General features: G+C 44.3%; 1 pseudogene; it reads left to right on the forward strand.

The window, feature by feature from the left end:
- The first annotated feature begins 4903 nt into the window (after positions 1–4903).
- On the forward strand, positions 4904–15061 carry LOC144953367 (interferon-induced very large GTPase 1-like; annotated as a pseudogene).
- Positions 15062–20978: the final 5917 nt, after the last annotated feature.

Genomic DNA, 20978 nt, shown 5'->3' on the forward strand with positions numbered 1-20978 from the left:
AAATAAGCATTTGTTTATGTGTTAAGCATGCATCCCAGAAGTTCCAGAGAGATAAACTGCTGCGGGGAATTTTTCCATGGCACTCGGGATTGGGGGATTCGTTGAATTTGCACGTGCCGAGTATAGTTTTATGAGCTGCTAAATAAAATGTTTGGAGTAGAGCGTTTTCATTTTTAAAGATGCCCCCGGGGTTCGATTAAAATTTGAGGGACTTAAAATAATTCCATTTCCTTTCATCACTTTGCCCCTGAAATTTCTTGAGAACATCACTAATACTTTTTAAAATTATAATTAAACCCAGGAATACTGCACTAAGTGGATCATCCTCGCTAAACGAGTTTTCGCCCGATGAGCCCTCATCTCCTAGGTCCTGCAGAGAGGTTGGGGCCTTCGGACTTCAATAATAATCTATGAAGGCTCAGCTATGGTACTTATATGCGATAGTAAAATATAAATTACTGTAAGTAAGAAATGAACAATACTATTCAGGAGCATTCTTTTATTTAAAAAACAACGCAATCCCCTTACAAAATCTCTTCATACACCAATTATCCGTGTGTTTTCCATCTTTGTATCGATGCAAAACCTTCTGAGTCAGAATCTTGATGGCTTATTGATGTAAGCGTCACTCCTCTGCCCTCCGTTGTTGTTGGAGGACGACTGCTTCCCACTGCCCAGTTGCATCCTTCACGAACCTCCACTGCTGCTACCGGTCATTGGCAAGTCCACTTAGCTCCATAGCATTCTGTACCACATCAGCTCCATCTCTTCTGTAGCCTGTGCCATGCCCGTTTAGCTCCCTCTATGTGGCCTAACAGAAGCTACTTGGGCATGCGGTGGCTGGGCATGCGAGCTACATAACCCAGCCAACACAGCCTTGCCTGCTCGAATAGCTCACCGATGGGACTGAATCCAGATCTTTAAAGGTTTTATGTGCTTGTGACTAAATCCAGCTTGGTTAAACCCACGATGGATCATAGACAGGGCAGCTGGAATGTTTCAATCCGGTGGAGATGTTCAATTAGAGGGGTCCACGTTTCACAATCGTAGAGAAGGAAGGGCATGACTGCGGTCCAGAAGACTCAACGCTTTTCGTGGAGTGACAAGCCAGGTAGCTTCCACACAGCGTTATGCAGCTGATGAAAATATGCCACCCAACTGATTCGGAGTGAGATCTCTGCTGTCAACCCAGAGCTGGTGATTAGCACATTTTCCAAGCACGGAAAGCTCTCCACTCTTTCCACAACTGCCCCATCACCAATGGGGAGTTGAGGGTGTGAGGTGTCCTATTGCACAAAATACCCAGGCATGTGCTTAGTTTTGGTGGAGCTGATGGTAATGCCCCACATATTCACAGCACACTCCAGATTCAGCAGCAGAGCCTCCAACTCCTCTCGGAGTGAGTATCAATCACCAGATGATCAGAATACGTAACATGGTTGACCAATAGAAAGCCATCCCTTGACCGAACATAGAGAGGCAAGGTGGGGATGACCCTGCTGGGGATGCAGTGCCTCAAATATTGGAAGTAGTAACACGTACTTCTTTGTCGTGTACTCTTTAGTTTTTCGGAAAAGTCACGTAGGTGAAAACTAAATTAAATTTAAACAATTAACTTTAAATCACGACGTTTCGGAAGCAACAAAAGCCGCCATCATCAGGTGTGACTGCTCCAGCAAAATTACTGTAGCGTATGAAGCGAGCTATTTAGAGACACGTGGTTATATAGGATACTAGGGGGGGAGGAGCCAAGGAGTGGGGGGGGGGGAGCATGCGGCAGGCCGTGTGGCGTCGCGGGCGGTTGGGCAGGGGATTAGCTGAGTGAAGCCGATAGATAAACATATTTTTCTTTGTGATGCCGGGGGAGGGGGGGGCCTGTACGACGGATGGGGCGGGGGAACGGGGTGGAGGGGGGGGCGGGGGAGAGTGGTATGGGGGGCACAATTTTTTTGCGTTATTGAAACACTGTTGTACATCAACATTTCTTAGTGATGGTGGTGTATAAAGCTGGGAGTAAAAGACTGGAAATATGGATATGACTGTAAACTATGAGGCAGCTAAAGTTTAACTTGGTTAATGACATCCTTCCAATGATTGCTTAATTTGAAACCATCCTCTCGGTTGAAGTTATGCCTATGTTTGTATATCTGGATGGCTTCATGGACAAATCTTTGGTAGTATCCAGACGGCTTGCAGAGTACTTTGGTATCGGAGAAAACAATGAGAACCCGCTATGTTGTAACAATGATCAGTTACGGCTGAAGAATTCGTCCTACTGTGTTTCAAATCTGACTTGTGCTCGCGAATGCGGTCAGATATATGTTTTCATTTTTATTTTGTTTTCACCTACGTGACTTTACCGAAAAAAACAAAGAGTATGGATATTTGCAGTCACAAAACCTTCAAATCTAGAATTTCTTTGTCGTGATTGTTTTAATCTTTAAATATAACGCGTTTTTAAAGGTGTTTGTATTTCGTTATTGATATTATGATAACGCACTTTCCCTAGGCAATGGCTGCAGAGAAAGATGAGGAATTTGCAAGCCTGGCTCACGATGAAATTGCACCAAAGCTTAATTTTGATGCACCGGCACCGCTGAATATCGAACTGCAGGACTGTGGAAAACTGGACTCGCCTTTCCGTAATTTGTGGGAAAAGCAGGCATTTGATGAAATGCTTGACAATGATGCTGATGTTGTTGAAATTGACAAAGAAGTAACGAGCTTCGCTCCACATGTAGACAATGATAATCTGTTGCCTTCTGTCGTGTCCGAGACAATTCATGAGGCAACCCAAGCAATGGGCAACTATGTTTCAAAAGAGCGTCGGGTGGATATGGAGATTTTACAAAGCGCATCTGGGGGTCTCGCTCTAGAGGGGGTTTACTTGAGTGGGAAGCTTGAGGATGAATTAGAGAAGAGAGGAAAACTCTTGGCAATCCCACAAACTTTCCGGCTCATGGGTCCGGTTGGCAAGTTGGAGACAAAACAATACGACTTTGTTTCTCTCAGTGAAGAATCTTTGTTTGAGAAGACAATGGGAGTCATGGGCTTCAGCAGCGCTGTCTTTAAAAAGGGGGGAGTCTATGCTTTGCGTAGTGGACCAATCTCATTGCATGCCAAGTCATTAAATCTTCAGGGAGTGAAAAACAATCAGACCAATAATTCCTATCTTTCCAGGGCAGAGTACATATCCCTTCCATTAGCCTCAGCGCATCTTCAAATGGCACAACTCAGGCTGTCTGAAGGAGCCCTGAACGCACTAATAAATATAGAGAACACCGTGGCAAACACAGAGGAAGATTTCAAAAGCAAAGTATTAAACAGCATGAGTAGCAACTTCTTCCTCAAATTCGGCTCTCACGCAAGTGTGGGCCCTCTTGAATTTGGAGGAATATTTTGCAGGAAGGCGTCAGCTAAAGGTTTCAGTTCAGATCAGAAACGTGAAATTCAACGGCTCTTGTCTGAGTCATTGGGACCAAACATTGGTGCTGACTGTGACAGTTGTACGACTTCTGATACTGGTGGTGCAATGGCAACTGCGCCAGGTACAATTGGTTCTGAACATCACAGCCTGGTGCTCAACAATATGGTACAGACGACTGTAACCACAATAGGGGGCGACCCTGACGTTCGTAATCTCCTTCAGTGGAAATCTGCAGTTGTTTACAACAATAGAACATGGTCTCTCATCGACCGAGGCACCAGGTTTATACCAGTATGGGACATCGTCCTGTCCAATCATAAATACAATTTTAAAGATGTCCTGAAGTTCGCCAGTGATCTTCAAACAGCTTACACAGTCTTAACAAATAGAAGTGCAGATACCTCTCAAGAGGGTCAATTGGCTGCCACAATCGTTGAAGCCCAATCCATCATGCAAGATGCTAATCAGTGGAAGGAATCTGACAATGAAGCTCATCTGGATATACTCGGGGATCTAAAACAAAAGCTGTACGCAAGCACAAAAAATAACAGGAGCTGGATTGATGGGTGTCTCTCCCATCCAGCCCTTCAGGACTTCCTGACTCAGGTTGTATCGGCATACAGGCACTCTCCTGGTGACAAAACCGAATGTATTAACGTGAAAATGCGCCGCCTTTTGGAGCCAAACATATACGAAGTGGAGAAATTCCCCCAGCGCTCCTCGATAATGCAGTGGGTGTATGGGTCTGATACCGTAAGGGTTCTTGATGCTGAGCTAAAAGCCCTCACTGAGACATTTACAGAAACAAAGGAACGATTGAAAGAAGCGATGGATGAATCAACTTGTTTTGAAATTGTGCTGAATGAAGCAAAGGTGAAGGGAACCAATGACGTCACATTTTCCCTCAATTCCCTGTGCCGGTGCCTCCGAGAAATGAAGCGGGTGGAGGAGGAGCTCGTGTTCGTTTCAGCTGCTGCTGCTTCAGGGTTCAGTACAAAGGAGAGATCGTTCCATCGCCTCATCGACTACGAGGATGTTGACTGCCTTCAGCACCAAGTGGACACGGCACACAGCGAGTACTTGGCTCTCAGATCTCAAAGTGTGCTCAAGGCTCAGGCGTACGTCCTATTGAACGGTTTGACCACAGGAGCTCAGCCTAATGCAAGGAGCCCCGAGGAAAAAGAGGAACATCTCACATTTATGAAATCCCATTTGGGTTCAACTATCTGCACCGAAGTTTCAAACGTGCTGCGGGTCCATGATGGAGTCCCCATTGACTGGAACCGACTCAAGGAAGGTTTGAAATCGCTTGTTGCTGGGAAACTGAACATCGCATTGACTTGTTCACAGATACCAGTGGCTGATAATGAAAGAAATAAGACTGAATTCATGAATCTTCTAAAAAGATTGGGGCTTCAAAAATACTACCCCAATAAAATGCACACTGGGGATGTGTGTTTTGTCAACAAGTCCACAATGCATACAAAAACTCCAAGCACAGAGCAAGAACTTGCGTTTTATTATCTGCAGAAACTGATCATGGTTGACTATCGAGCAAGGTATGTTAGTCTTCAGGATGAAATTACAAATAACGAGACGACCCATAATAATGATAATTCTAACATTGCCAAATTAAACAACTTGTCTGAGCCTGCGCATGCACATGGAAACTTTAATATTGATGACTTTTTTTGTAATGATGTTGAATTAAGCAGGAGAGATGAACCCATTACAGACACTCAAACCCACATTCACCCCATGGATTTGCAAATGGCAATTTTCCAATGTGGAGACAATTTTGTGAGGCAGTACATTTACACCAAACTCTCATTTTGCCAGTTTGCACTGCCACTTTTAGTTCCAAATCCTTGTAGCACAGAAATAGAATTCCCCCATTGGGCATTTCAACAGATTTACAAGAACTGGAAATGCCGTGACGCATCTACTCAGACGAAGAAATCCAAAAGCTGTGCAATTGTTAACTCTAATACTCCTCTAGTGTCCTTCATTAGATTTGGTGATTCGCCCACATCGAAATCGCAGATGATTAGCTCTCTGCTTGGAAAGCAAAGCCATGGAAGCTTCTTTCATCGGCACTGCAGAGGCAACAGCATGAATGGTCTCCTCATGGAAGGCGTCGCAGAGATCGCCTGGTACTGTCCAGGTGGGATGGACGATGACGTCTTTAATGACTGCATAGCGTTCACCAATCTGCACGGAGATGCAAGAGAACACAGACGACAGGTGAAGTTTCTTCTCGAGATATCTTCCATCAATGTGGTTTTACTGTCTTATGCACAACTGGACGATGATGGTAAAGACATTTTGAAAGAATGTCTGAATTCCCCAAAGCCTTTGGTTTGCCTTTGCAGTGACACAGAGAGAATCGAAGGTGCAAAGTCGAGAACAAAGGTGAAAATTGCTGTCAAGAACAGAAACGAGGCCGCGTTATTGGATTAATTGAAGTCAACTCTCAATAATCTGTTGGCTAATTTAACACAAAAGATCAACATCCATGATTGCTCAAACATAGCTAGGCGGCACGGTTTCACAGTTGATGAAGATAATGAAGATTGTAAACAAGGCAAGTCCATGGCAGACGACTTGCTGAGTCGTCTCAAGGAAAAGCCACTGTCTTCCATGAAGGAAACTTTTCTGCCTCTTCAAGGTGAATTGTGGCACGAGTGGTGCAAGAAAGATAAAGAATTCACTCGCTTGAGAGTAAAGGGGGACCAAAGCTTGGAGGAATACAGGGACAACATTTCAATGGAAAAACAATCCTTACGGCAAGCCCAGCTTGACAAAGGATTTCCTCTCAATTATGTAATGAAATCATTTATTGAAATTCTGGAGCATGACACAGACACAGTAAAAACATACTTCCTGAATTGGATAAAATATATTTAGATAACCTCTCCAAAGATCAATTATCACAACTTCATCAGGAGTATCACCAGGCCCGGAGAGAAATGGTAAAGTCCAAGAAAGAAACAAATGAAAGTAGTTTGCTGGCGACAAAACAAGCAGAGCTGCAAAAAATATCACAAAAACGTGATGCCTCTTCCTTTGGAATCGATCACCTTTTCCGGGAAGTTGGACAGATCTACGAAGCGTCACAGACACTGCGCATAGCTGACACACACTTAGCTGCTTTGCCAGGCATCGCAGCAGATTTGATGCTCTCTGGGTTCCCTCTTGAACTCGTGGACGGTGACGCCTCACATGTCCCTCTCACTTGGATCGGCTCAGTTTTGGACAAAGTTATTGAGAAAGTCGGAAACAAAAAAGTGTTTGTTCTCTCCATACTGGGCATACAGAGCAGTGGAAAGTCCACGCTGCTGAATGCAATGTTTGGTCTCCAGTTCCCTGTGGGTGCAGGGAGATGCACCCGAGGCGTCTACATGAGGTTGGTGAAGGTGGAGGAAGAGTTCAGCACAGAGCTAGGCTGTGACTTTGTGCTGATAGTCGACACAGAGGGGCTCCGAGCCTCAGAACTATCAAATGCGAAACCCACTCGTGACAATGAGCTGGCTACGTTTGTGATCGGCCTTGGCAACGCGACAGTGATCAACATTTTTGGAGAAAATCCCTCAGAGATGCAAGACATTCTGCAGATCGCTGTGCAGGCGTTTCTGAGAATGAGGCGGGTGAAGTTGTCACCGAGCTGCGTGTTTGTCCATCAAAACGTAGGAGATGTGACCGCTCAAGACAATAATGAAGATGCAAGGGGACGCCTCCAGGAGAAACTCGATGAGATGACGCGCTTGGCTGCAGAGCAGGAGCAGTGCGCTGTTGAATCTTTTGACGAGGTTATCAGGTTTGACGTAGACTCCCACGTCCGTTACTTTGCTCATCTCTGGGAGGGAAACCCTCCAATGGCTCCGCCAAATCCAAGCTACTGCCAACACGTCAAAGATCTTAAAGGAGTGTTACTTAGCATTTCTAAAATAGGGCACAATGTCTTGAAAATGTCAGAGTTCAAAGCACGCATTCCGGATCTATGGAGGGCTTTGCTCACAGAAAACTTTGTGTTTAGTTTCAAGAACACCTTAGAGATCGCAGCTTATAGCAAACTGGAAGAAATGTATGGGAAATGGACTTGGAGCCTGAGAAGTCATCTCATTCAAGAGGAGAATCAGCAATATAATATCATTAACAACAGTACAGACGTAATGTCTAATTTGACTAGGTCAAAGATTGAGCAATCCGTTTTGCCAAAATACAACGAGATCAGAAAAGAAATTGAAACATATTTCAAAGGTGATGATGATGAATTGTTGACTCAATGGAAGGCTAACTTCGTAAAGAGATTTGAAACAATTAAGGAAAAGCTTGTGACTGATACTGACAAAAAATGTACCGATCTGATTGAGCAAAAGAGTGCTCTGAACTGTGTGGATCAAAATAGATCACGCTACGAGGATCAGCTGATGAACAAGAGCAAGGATTTGGCTTCCAAACTGAAAACCACTGGACTAAAAGATATCCAATTGATGAAAGAGTTCAATACAATGTGGGAAGAAAGTATGGTTGAAATGAAAAAGAGTATTCTGGCAATTAAAATTCTGAATTTTAGAATTCAAGTACAAAATATACTTCAGCAGGAGTTTAAAATGGTAAAAGATATATCAACTAAAGTGGAGAAACTGTTTAATAATGAATCACGTGTGATTCAACGAAATAGTTTATGGAATTTGCTTCAATTTTCTCATTATCAAAAAGAGATGAATAGTTTTAAAAAAATGATAGAGGACGCAGAAAATGCAGCCAATGTTGTTATTAAACATATTGAGAATCGGAAGCTTGGTTGCAATGTAAACAATATACATGAAGTAATGAAATGTGTGCAGGCAACTGTAGATTCATTTTGCAAACACAATGGAAAACTGAAGATCACAAATACGACCAGGCTAGATTTAGCAATACGCATTTTTATAAATGCTGAAGGGAAGTTTCAGAAAATACATGATGATTTCCAGAGGGCAAACGATCATCTAATATACCTCAGCAGCAAGAAAGAAGAGTATTTCAACAGCTTTAAGATTAGATGCAAAGGAGCAACAAACACCACCATCTTTGCCAACACTTTGTGCAGCAAACTTAAAACAGCCATGCACCAAGCCGTCTGTGACAAAGCCAGCCTTGACATCGTCGACAAAATGAAATCTGAGTGTCAGGCATTCAATGGCAATCGATCAAAATTAGAAAACTACATCTTGATACATTTGGCAGAGAAGGAAATGTTTAAGGAATTTAATGAGTATCTTCAGAAACCACAACAATATTTTGTTAAGTACATTACGGAACGTGTTGAAGAATATTGCTCAGCAAAAGAAAATGATAAAATTCACGAAATATTTAAATCGTGTCTTGAGCTTTACAAAAAAGTAGTTGTCAATGCAATCGCTGGAGCAACCACAGCTGTCCAGACAAACAACGGCGATGCATCATCGTGGCTGGATGAATTTAGTAAACGGCTTGGTCACAAATTGAATTTGCCAAGGCACGGTCTGGTTATAGCTGACTACAAAGACATAAATGACATTGCCTACTTGACAGATGAACTAACCAAAGCAATGGAAACAATGGTGACACAGTTGAACACACACTATTATACAGCATCCTTAAGGGATTTAGAACACGTATGGAACAAACCTCATGACATGCTATGTAATCAGATGAGTGGGTGCTGGGTGCAGTGCCCATTCTGTAATTCACTCTGTACAAACACGATGCTCCATCATGCTGAGGACCACAGCACTCCGTTTCATCGGCCACACGCAGTTACAGGGTGTAAATGGCATGAATCAAAAACACATTTTACTGATATTTGTACGAGTTTAGTTGCTAGTGACATATGTTGTGTGCTTTCTGATGGAAAGATAATACCATATAAGGAGTATCGTACAATAGGACGAGAACATGCAAGTTGGAGCATCACGCCGGACTTAACCGTGCAGCCATATTGGAAATGGTTTGTCTGCAGATTTAAGTCAGACATAGAGAAGCTTCACAGTTTGCAATTCAAAGGCAGTGGCGCCATTCCAGACGGCTGGACAAAAATTACAAAGGATGAGGCGATTGCAGACTTGCGGAAGAAGTAATGTCAACACTATTGGCAAGTTATCAAATGGGAAGAATTTCTCAATTCGATTGAATTTTGTCCTTTTCTGTCTTCGTGTTATAAATAAGTTTAATCTTCATTAACCAATTTGATCTTTATTATGAGAAAATATATTCTTACTTCTATATTTCAAAATTCTATAGGAATGCTATTGCTGTTGTGGGTTCTCTCATTATATGTAACACGATTTTTGTTTCTGGGAAGTTAGTGTGATGTTCTAATTGCTATGCCTCAAAAGTGCAGGAAATGGCTATTATTCCCCACAAACTTTACTTTTGTGACCAGGACTTTACGTGAAGGAATGACACAAATGCACACGTTTTGTCAATGAAAATAGGTACATTTCTAAATATCATTGTCCTGGTCACAAAAAACAAAGTTTGTGGGGAATAATGGCCATTTTCTGTACTTTTGAGACATAAGCAATTAGGAAATAATACTTACTCCCCAGGAAGAATTGTTTTATTTTTTTGTTACACCGTGAATGTATTTATTAGCATTGGCACAAGACTTATTTTCAACAACTTAATCATTGGGAGGCACCATTATAGATAATTCCGGCTAGTCGTTAGGGATCAGCTTGATGAATACTCAATTTAGTCAACATAGGAATGGGATCTTCAAATATTGGGCTGCTCCAGGCTTGGAAAGCCAACTTGGAAGAAAGTGCTTGGAAATTTGACTGAATAACTGGGACTTTTCATGTTTCAGAGAATTTCATAATTCTCATAAATGACATCCCCTGCATGAGCAAGGAACCTAAATTACTTCGACCCAATAATATATTCAGAAAACTTACAGCCCTCGACACAGTGAAGATAACTTTACTGCAGGGCATTACGTATTTTAGCAATTATGAAAACATGCCATTGTAAAACAAATATTATTTGTGCATGGTACTGTACATGGCAAAGGTTATAGGGGTCATTGTAAATGGGTGGAAACAGGCGCAGGGTACTGTACGAGGGAAGGTTCCAGAAGGGAATTAGAAGACTGTGGAGTCTTCTGGAGGAATCTATCGGGCGAAAGTGATGGAAGTTACCAAGGCGTGACCAAGCGGGGATATAAGGGAGAGTTAGGTCCACGGTCGGGGCGCTGGCTCAGGGATTGAAGGACGACTGCAGGTAGACGAGATCGGGGCCGACTGTTGGAGATCGACATCTTGGAAACCATCAAGATAGACTGTCTGAGATCTCCAAGGAGGAAACAATCAAGAAGGACTGTCTGAGATCTCCAAGGAGGAAACCATCAAGAAGGACTGTCTGAGATCTGCATGGTGGAAACCATCAAGATGGACTATTCGAGATAAATCTAGCAGAAACCACCGGGGCTGCAGAGCGTCAGTCTTGTAAAACGTGTGAGTTGTACTCTCGCCTAGTAAATAGGTTATTGTAAAATAAATCATCTAGAAAATGGAACCTGCGAAGGAGCCTCTTAAAATTTGTAACTCGTTATTGTCAAAATTGTAAGGTGACCATTGCCGATTTTCCCGTTTTTAAACACACAATTCTGTTTCCATGCGACACAGTCGGTGCGTATCCATGCATGCCATGTCGCATGTTATGGGTCTTTTTCGTTTAGTCAGATGATACAATTCTCTTATTGTGCTTCATCCTGCAGTGTAAACAAGACCAGTAACTACTCACACCTTCCTTTCTCCCCATGTTGCACACCCACAATTGTTTTGTACAGGGGCTTGAGATGTGATTGCATTTAGAAGCTGTTTAAATACAAACTTCATTGTCAAGGACCCGACCCTTCTCCTTCACTTTCCTGATTGCACAAAATCAGTATCACATTTTAGTGACCAGCTCCTGCCATCAGCGTGTAAAGTTTACACTGCTGGCTTAAGGCAATGAAATAGAAATTAGGCGATGATTGGGTAAACGTATCGCCCTGCTCTCGTTTGAGTGAGAAAACTTGGCCACTTTTATTGAAAACAATCTAAATTTGTTTCCATGCGCGTGGCTCTGTAACCGTGCGAGATTACGATTGCTATCGGCGAATCTGAACGAAAGAGAAACGTGTATTGCATCGCATCGTGAAAATGTTTTTACATCAAGGCAACACGATTCTTTTTTTGTCAGTGCTGGGCCTCGAATGAGGTCAGACCCGGGGTGATTGCAAACATTTATGTTAGCGTGGTGAATTGGAATTGTGCATAATCACATGACTGTCTCAACTAGTGTGCTTGAATTGCAATTAATTTTGATGCTTTAACCTAGCGTTTAGATGTCTGACTTTTCCTTAATTAACGATATCATGCTTCTTATTAACGTGTTTCTCATGATGTTAATGATTGAATTTATCTTGATTATAGTTAATTTAGCCTGTGGGGCTTTGCAAGTGTATGTCACGTGGGCAATTATAATTGATGATGTATTGGGAACTGTATTTTCTGATAAGCTGAAAAGGATGAAAAGATGCATGGGGAGACGCAATTAGAATGACACTGAGAAACAGAGAAAGGAACAGATTATAATAGAACATACACAGCTTAGGTTTATCATCACATTAATTTTCAACCAGCTGTGAATAGACCATGATGATGAAAGCATGGTGAGATGCGTGCTTGGAATTACAAAGAGGAATGTGTGGATTAGAGAACATATTCAGCCAGGGTCGGATGAAGGCTATGAGGGGTGTAAGTTGAGGGGCGTAAGTTGCAAAAAACTTTTAATCAAGTAATGAAACGTAATTATTCATGTTAAAATCAACAAAGGTATTTGACTCAAGGTAAAAATAACCCAATATAAAGCACTCAATTTCTTCAAACATTTTGTTTTAATCGTAGCTTTACCTCTGGCAAAGTCACGCGCGAATGATGAGACCTTCGTAATTTGAAGACAAAACAAGTAAACCCGTAAAAACAAAGTTTTTCACTATAAATCCTTTAAATGCGTGGCGGCTAGAGTCCTCTCGTCCTCTGGCTTGAGATGGCTGCCACCTATTGGTCAGATGATTGTCTGCCAGCATTAAGCAATTGGTAATTAAATATTTAATTTGTTTTCCCTAAACAGTGTAAAATTTTGGGAATTTTTTTTCACGAACATTAATTGTCTCGCACAACGAGTCTGTGTGGAAAATGCCAGCTCGATTGGATCACGGGAAGTGGGTTAAAAAACGACCGAAAGATTTGCACGGTCGTAAGCAAGCAAGCACGCAAGCAAGCAAGCCAGTGAACTTAATATAAATGATTTAAAAACCATCTCAGATATCCGCGCTACCGTCGCTCAGCTCTTACTACAACATATCATGGGGACTTCTTACCATTGTCGAGGCGTAAATGATGACTCGGAGGCAGATCTTCATGTAACGGCTTGCGCCGGTTATTTATTAAGGGTTTTAGACAACTTCCCCAGGGATGGGGGTCCTTCACTCGGTCCCTCACACGAACCTTCTCTCTGTCTGTTCTAAGCTCGGCTAGCTCCAGTCTCTCTCCCTCGAGTCGGATCAGGGAATCAGCCAACACCACCGGCCGGGGAGAGCAGCACCTCCTTTGACTACCGCCGGCTTCTCTCTTGACTCTCTCTCAGCCATCCACCATCCTGGGCTCCCACAGTGACCATGCTTTCATCACGGGGTCCCCCTTAAGTTCCTAGAGGAGACATGACGTAATCGCCCCGCTCAGCGCGCACGACGTCACGTTCTATGGCGTCATCGCACTGGACAGCGCGCATGATGTCACGTCCCCATATTACTCCTCTACACCATTATCAAAGTATGAAAAATAAAACAAAAAGTCTGCATTATTGTGGTGAACATGCAAAATAAACATGCTCTGATGTAGGCCAATCAGTTTAAAAAACAATGCATATACTTACTATAATCACCCAGGAATGTCTGTCCTTAACGCTCGTGACGTCACTCCAAATCGGCCAGCCCGCCTCATTATTATTCATGAGCATCTGACGTCCTCCAAATAGACACCCCCTCCATTCATAATAATTAGCGGCTGATGTCACTCCACATGGAGGGCCGAGGCGCCTCCTCCCCCCTCCTCGGCGTCAACTAACAACCCTCACGACAAAGGCAGAACCCTCACGTCACGCGATCTCCATTCGCTGTTGAGACATAGAAGTAAAAAGGACGTCATGATGAACAAGGGATTGTAACCTTAAAATGAAATAAGTCTGTGTCACCGCGCCATTACAAATTGCACATTAATGCAATGAATATGTCACGTCGTGGTCTGCTTTTCGCTTTCAAGTTTCAGATTTACTGCAAAATACCCATCCTTGGACCGGAAAAAGGCTAGTGCAATTATAATAATTAGACCGTGTTTGTTTCAATGTTCACCACAGGTACGGCATGTCGTTAATGCAGTACTTCATTCCTCGCAAAAGGTGATTTATTTAGGTGTTCGAACATCTAAACAACCTCCTGTTGCATTGCCAAAATGGTAAGCACCTCTTCTTATCCATAACAGAGGTTTTTTGGGGGGTTAGATCGCGTAAATATATGAATGTTCTGTCGTTTAAACCCGCTAGCACCCGAAACAGCCAGCTGGTAAGGGTTGTCACGTAAACAGAACATGCCAATTCGTCACAGCACACCGGTGTGTTGGAGAGCCAAGCCACAACATTTACAATCTGAGTTCGACGTTTTGCCAGTAATTACAACCAGCTTCATTAGTTGGCTGTGTCAGGTGGTGGCGGGTTATAAGGATACGTACTCTTTGGTTCTTTCGGTAAAGTCACGTAGGTAGAAAAATAAAACAAAATAAAAATAATATATTACGACGTTTCGATCGCAACACAAACGGTCGACCTCGGGCGGAAAAAGAAAAAACACATCAGTGGAACTGCTGAACCAGCGAGAGAGCTGTTACAACAAGGTTATATATGTGGCGATGGGCAAGCAAGCGGGGTCTGAGCTGGAAAGGAATTCCATACACGGACATAAGTACGTCAGTTGTGTTAATGGAAATTAGGGAGAGAGAGATTAGGGAGGGAGATTATCATGAATGAGCTGCCATCGCCGCATAAGAGTAGCATCCCCGCATATGCGCACAACATCAGTGTTCATGAGAGATTAGCACCATGAGATCGCAATGCAAAGGACATTTGAGCATGAAAGTGCAATCCAAAGGGCATGTGAGTGTAATGTGAGGATATATCCGGCTCACTGATGTATCACAACTCGTCATGATGTTTGGCTCTGCCGGTCCTGGTCCATAGCCAATGGGGGGAAGCCTAGGGGCGTGGCCTTGACGTAATGGAAAGGTAACAGCTGCAAGTAGAGGATTAGTTCTGCTGGTTTTAGCCACAGCCAATGGGGAGACGAATCAGGGGCGTGGTCCCGGGAGCCTACGGTGGAGTCTGGATGATTCCATAGAGGCTAACCAGGATTGGTGGAAACGTACCACGTGACCCGGGTATTATAATAGGGGTGGAGACGAACAACACGTGGTCAGAATTGGAACCCACGCTGGAGCGGGGTCCAGGCAGCTACGTGGCTGCGCGCGTCTCTCTCTTCTATCCCTCTCACGCTCTCTGTCAGCAGCGTGAAGGAAGTGCTGTAATGAAAGATGAATAAAGACCGGATTCCAGAAGTCGTTTCAACGACCTTTATTACACTAGAATAAGTAAAGTGAGTCTCATTTTTAACTTCCAAACAGAAAACGGAAAAAACTTGGAAATTGTGTGAGACAAAGAGAACACCCAGCCTTCCAGGTTAATTTTTGCAGAGGCTGAACGGACAATCTGGCACAGCTGCTTCGTTTGAAGAACTTAATTATTCCAATAAATCAGAACACACACACACGGGGACACGCATGCAGCTGTGTCCACACACAAGCGAACGAAACAAAGAATGGTTCCGGCCCTTTGTAAAGAGGCGTGCCAAGCAGAGAGATTTTTCAGATATAAGCAGAGACACGGCCATACATCGAAATCATCATCACCACCAACGGAGGAGCATCATCACCACCGACGCAGGAGATCATCACCACTGACGCAGTAAAAGACTCAGCAAACTCAACAAGTATGGAGCGGCTCGCTGGGTAGCGACATGCTAAACCAAGCAAGAATTCTGCGCCAACAGAAGAAGTATCGCGACACCGAGCCGCCGCAGTGCGAGTGAGACTGGCGAAGATTCCAGTTATCACTCGTGAAATAGCAAAAGCGCCCAGCGTCTGCCATCACCGAACGAGAGCATCGTTCATCGCCAGAGAACCCGGAGCCGGAGAGCGCGCACAGCCGCGTCGCTCAGTGCCCAGGTGTCAGCCACCAGGCACCACCGGACACCACCGGGGCCACCAGGCGCCACCAATCGCCACCTAGCGACCGAGCCTTTCCAAGGACAGCATTGGGCCGACGACGTTCAGCTAGCATCGTAGAGAGGAAGCCGACGGCTCGCTGCAGACGCGCCACGTGCGAGAGGAAAACACCCAAGCCGTTCGTATGATACGCCCTCCCCCACACTCACAAACCCACGACGCGCCCGACGTCTGATTGATACGAAGAATTGAATCAAGGAATCAAAATCACACTTGTACACATTTACATCCCCGGACTCACACAAGAATTTATCAAAGAGACAATCCACCTCACCCACACAATGGAACCACCCTAGCCAATCATAAGAAGACTAATTATAAAGTGCATGAACAATCAGCTGGCCGTGAAGGCATCGCAGCCCATCGAGTGATAATAATACGTCGTTTATAAGTACCTCAGTTTTTCTTATTTTCGTTTTATTTTTATTTTACTTTTAATCGCACAAATTACCAATAGATTCATCGATGTCAACTAAACTTTTGAAACCTTCGTCACAAATCTAGACGCTCACAGAGAGAGAATATCGTGTTAAACCTGTTTCTTTGCCATAGAACCTTGTCCACGAATTAATTAAAGCTTAGCCAGAGATATGAATCTTCCGTAAGAGGGCACGCACACCGTCGCACACCATTGTTCCAAGACATTTCGTTAAATATATAATCTTGCCGATGAATCTATTGACGTATACTTTGCCGTTGGGGTATAATAATGAGCTTTTATTGCCTTTCGTATGAATATCATTGCATGCCTGTTTTAAAGACTCTTCATTGCCGTCTAAGCTCGCGTTACGCGGTGGAATTAATGATATGTGCGGTTGCCAAAGTGAAATAACGCAATCTTGATGGTTATCTATACTGCTCGCGGAAGGAAATTTCCCCGATGGTACCGTGGATAATTCCAAGCATGAGAGTTCGCATAATAGAGTGTCATGTTTTTGTTTAGAATTAAAATTGATTAACACAGAAGTGTTTGAGTGTTTCTTTCCCAAGTTCATGCGTAACAATCTTATTTATAAGAACTGTATCCTGCGTTGAGATATGAATTTGGAGACCTAACACAACACACTAAGATATAATCAATAAATGTTTAAGCAAGAATAATTGCCTTATCCCGATTGATACTACTCTGGGCAGTGAAGCTAAGCCTAATTATTATAACTGCCCACATTAACATAAGCGCAAACATTCGCATACATTAATACGATTAGCAAAATGTATGCTAATTAATTATGCTAATTATGGTATTGGCCTAATTGTACCCCTCTAGGGCAAATCGTACCCCCATGATAGTAATAGTGTTGAGCGATATACACATGAATTACTACATTTTTCCAATATTTTATTTAAAACTGTAAACACATAGACTTTGATTGCTTCAACCAGAAAAACTTTAATAATAACCCTAACCCTATCCCTAACTCTAACCCTATTCCTAACCCTAAAAATGCTTCAATTGATCAAATTGAGATTCTTACTTCCATTTATACGCTTTTTAGATGTCGATTGAAGTTCGTTTGAACTTTCACATGGGGCATCTTCTGGACTGGAGGGGTATGGTCTGGCCCAGTCTAGTTTAAACCCCCGGGGGGTATAGTTTAGCCGAGGACACTTTATCCCCCCGGGTATACTCTGGCCTGAGCAAAACTATACCCAGGTTTAATCGGGGCAGGGGTTATTTTAGCCTGTTACACCGGTCCTAGAGGGGCTTGGTAAACACTAAATGATAGCTCTAGATGGCACCACCCTTTGCGTGCAGTGCCGTGTGTGTGCCGGCCGAGGGATGAGGTTACTCGAGGCCATGGCACTCGGGTTGACCCGGGAGGACACGTGACCAGTTAAGTCTACAAAGGGGCCCCAAGTGGGGGCTAGGGGTGATCACCTGATTGGGACCCAGATTCTTCCCGAGGATTGTGGAAGGTGGTCGTGGCCAAGGGTGGAGCCGGCCACGCCACAGAGAATAGAAGCCGGGTCCCCAGAGGGACTGGGGTTGTTGTTCATCCTGGAAGAAACCTTCGTCTGCGTTCTACGAGTCTCCAACACGTGGACCCATCCCCAAGCTGTTGGTCCCGGTCCGTAGTAGCAGTTACATTGTAACTAGTGTCGTTAGTCTGGTGGTCACCACCGTAGGTTTTTATTCTGTTAAGGGGCAAAGTTACCACGTGTGTTGGAGTTGAATAAATGTGTTGCCTCCAAGTCTACATCTGTGACTCAGTTGAACCCACTATCTATATAATACTATAATTACATTATTATTAAAGACAATGCATGTAACATTATTATCAGAGCCATGTTTGTTTGTACGTCCACCACAACTACTGCATGTGTGGTTAATGCAGAGGTATTATCTGTTGTGGTGTTTGAACATCTTAACCACAACTCCCTGTTGTATTACTGCTGCCAGATAGGGTACAAAACTCCATTCTTAATCTTCATGGTTTGTTAACAGACAAAAAAAAGGTCCCGCGACATATTACCATAACACTGACCGTATGTGCAATTTAAATGCGGCGCACTGTCGTGTTCTGACTTCCAAACAGCATCGAACTCTAAGTGGTGTCTGGGTTCTTGCATTGCCCTTGTACCGGTCACTTTTCTACTTGTTTTTGAAGCCTTGCATGGGCCGGCTTCACCACCACATTCACGCGATAATTAATCGGTACACCCCCTCAATGTCGTTAAGATCTGCAGACTCTGCACCCTTCTGTGCCTTCTTCGATCCCTGGCTGTGTTCATGGGGTGAACGGGCGACTTTCTGTGTCTGCACCTCGGTCGTGGAATTCGCTATCATTGGACATTCATTTAACCGACAATGTGGATACTCTTACGTCGCGTCTAAAAATACATTTTCCGAAGTTCGTTTATTCTATTTAGCTCCTCCTTCTCTCTTGGCCTTTCCTTAACCTTAATCTTACAAGGCGCCTCGAAACATTAGTGAAAAGCACCTTACAAATAAATGCAAATTAGTATTATTAATAGAACGTGTTGGGGCTGAACAACAAAGAGCGGAGGCATTGCGGCGCTTGCGAATTAAGAAGAGGTATCGTACATTCTCCCACGTGATACCGTCGTAGATATTGCATGATAAGTAAAAAAAATGAAACGTAAAATGACGTGACATCAGTAGAAGAAAGAAAATCATTTTTTTTGTTTTACTTCTCTTTGAGTCCGCAATAATGGAGTCACAACACAAACATGGACACACACACATACACAACAATAACAACCACCATTTGCCACTAAGTGACGGTTACGTCACCACGACGCTTGTGCCAGGCTATGTGCACCTTCAGGCCACGTGAAGTGTCGAACGTCCGCTGGCAGGAGGTCACGGGGCAGAATCAGGTGCCACGGGTCGACTGACTGAGATCAATGTTATGCAACCGATTAAAAGATAATGCCGCTCAACTGATTCGGAGTGAAACCTCTGCTGTCAAACCGGAGCTGGTCATGAGCAAACTGCGCAGGTATGAGCAACTCTCCACTATCTCCACAACTGCCCCATCTCCAATACCCAGGCAGGTGCTTAGTTTTGGTGGGGCTGATGGTAAGGTTCCACCTCTTAGTGGCACGCTCCAGGTTCAGCAGCAGCACCTCCAACGCCTCCACTGAGTGAGCAGCAATCACCAGATTATCGGCATACATAACGTGGTTGAGCAATAGGGAGCCATCCCTCAACCACACTCACCCACTCAAACACACATACAGGTACACACAGGTAGATACAAGCTCACACACACTCACACGAACTCATTTATTAACACACACACAGGCGTCGTCTTTGTGAATACATTTTATTGAGAGAGTAACTGAATAAAGTGAACACAGCTTTTCTTTCTCAGACCACGATGGTAAAAATCAAACTCCCACACTACAGTGCAGCACTCACCACCAACACCATCTAGACCACCTAGACAATCTTCACCGACTAAGACCCTCTTCATTGACGAGACCATCTACACCATCTAGACCAACTAGACCAACTAGACCATCTACACTGTCTAAACCATCTAGACCGTCTACACCAACTAAACCGACTAGACCATCTAGACCATCTAGACCATCTCGACCATCTAGAACATCTCGACTCTCTAGACCGTCTATACTGTGTTAGACTATCTACATTGTCTAGACCATCTACACCATCTACACCATCTAGACTATCTAGACCATCAAGAACATCTCGACTCTCTAGACCAACTAGACTCTCTAGACCGTCTATACTGTGATAGACCATCTGCACCGTCTAGACCAACGAGATGGTCTACACCATCTAGACCGTCTTCACTATCTTAGACCGACTAGACCGTCTCGACCAAGTATACCGTCTAGACCAACTAGACGGTCGAGACCATCTAGACCGACTAAATCTGGGAGAGGCAGGAGAGGCAGGAGAGGCAGGAGAGGAAGGAGAGGATGAGAGGCAGGAGAAGGCAGAGTAGCTGCTGCCGCACCGTAGCCGACCGTGCCAATGAGAGGATTGTGAATCCTCGCACTTTTTAGCCAGCCACGCTGAGCGCGCACACTGCCCTCTCAGCGCTGCCCTCTCAGCGCTGCCCTCTCAACACTCACCTCCCCCCCGCCCTCTCGCTGCCCTCTTCCTTCTTTCTACACAGGTTCGAGACGTCCGCCAGGGCAGCCATCACTGCAGGACCCAGCCCAGCCGCTCCTACAGGGGGCAGGGAGAGGGGAGGGGCAGGGGGAGAGAGAGGGGGGCAGAGTGGGATAGAGACGCGGGGGGGGGGGGAAGGGTGGAGGTTGGAGGGGGAGGATGAGGGGATGAAGGGAAAAGAGAGGAGCGGGGAGAGGGGAGAGGAGGAGGGAAGGGGTGGTTAACATCTTGCCACTGCGGCAATCCAGAGGTTACCTGGGGGACCTGTGTCTGTGTCTCTGAGTGTGTACATTAGCCAGAATTTGTCTCTACAGCACGACTAGAGGCTACCTGGGAGATATTTGCCTCTCTGTCTACTCTAGTCGCGGCTACTGACAGCCCTTGCCCCTTTACAGCCCTGCTAGAGGCTACCTAGGGGTACCTTTGTCTCTGTGTCTACTCTATTCGCTACTACTACTACTACTAACAGCACTTGCCCCTATTGCCCTACTAGAAGCTACCTTGGGGACATTTGTATGCGTCTCTGAGTGTATGAGTA

This window comes from Lampetra fluviatilis, chromosome 75 (genome assembly GCF_964198595.1).
Source record: "Lampetra fluviatilis chromosome 75, kcLamFluv1.1, whole genome shotgun sequence".
NCBI classification, from domain to species: domain Eukaryota; kingdom Metazoa; phylum Chordata; class Hyperoartia; order Petromyzontiformes; family Petromyzontidae; genus Lampetra; species Lampetra fluviatilis.